Here is an 806-nt window from a genome sequence, read left to right as displayed (position 1 = left end):
ACAATTAGGCTAGTGTTATATTTGATTATGCACCGTTTTTCCCTCACTAAATAAACGCAGGATTTCTAATGCAAACGGTAGTAGATTTTATCATAGGATTTCCATTTGAAGCATTATATGTATTTCCTTTTACCCAATCGGTTTTAGGGGTGTCTATCTAAACACTTTAATAGTATAAAAGGATTATAATTCTACAAAACATCATTAATCCTATCCCACTCTCTTTTTGACATGACCAAAAAAAGCCCGATCTTAATGTAATTTTTAATATTATCATTAATATCCCATATTATCTTCTCTTCATGATAAGAACCATCATGCAACAAAATTTTTCTAGTTTTCCATAATAATAAAAAATAATCATTGGAACAACTTTGAACTCAATATTTAGTTTGCAATTTCCTTCCTAGTCTCTCTACAATCTCACACTCTACTTTAGTGAACCTTTACTCTACAATTCTCCTGGCACCACAATAGTAGTCCATAACTTTTTAGCTGTCTCTATTTTTAGAAAGAAATATTTGATATTCTTTCGTGTAGGATTTCTACAATGACAACACCTTTCATTAATATCTGTGTTCCAACTATGCATAATTGAAGAAAGTACAATGAGAGTGCAATATTCTATGGGTCAAGAAATAAAACTTTAAAGGAAATCATTTCAACTAGATAGTCTTTAAATCTCCATTCTTTGCAGTTTTAAACCTTAATTATCCCAAGAACTTTTGGTAGTTAACTTACCCCTACTATTTTTACTCCACCAAGGTTTATCTATCTCAACTTTAGAGAATAAAAATCCCATATTA

This window comes from Capsicum annuum, unplaced genomic scaffold (genome assembly GCF_002878395.1).
Source record: "Capsicum annuum cultivar UCD-10X-F1 unplaced genomic scaffold, UCD10Xv1.1 ctg2682, whole genome shotgun sequence".
Taxonomy (NCBI): Eukaryota; Viridiplantae; Streptophyta; class Magnoliopsida; order Solanales; family Solanaceae; genus Capsicum; species Capsicum annuum.
Note: the sequence above shows the minus strand (reverse complement) of the source record.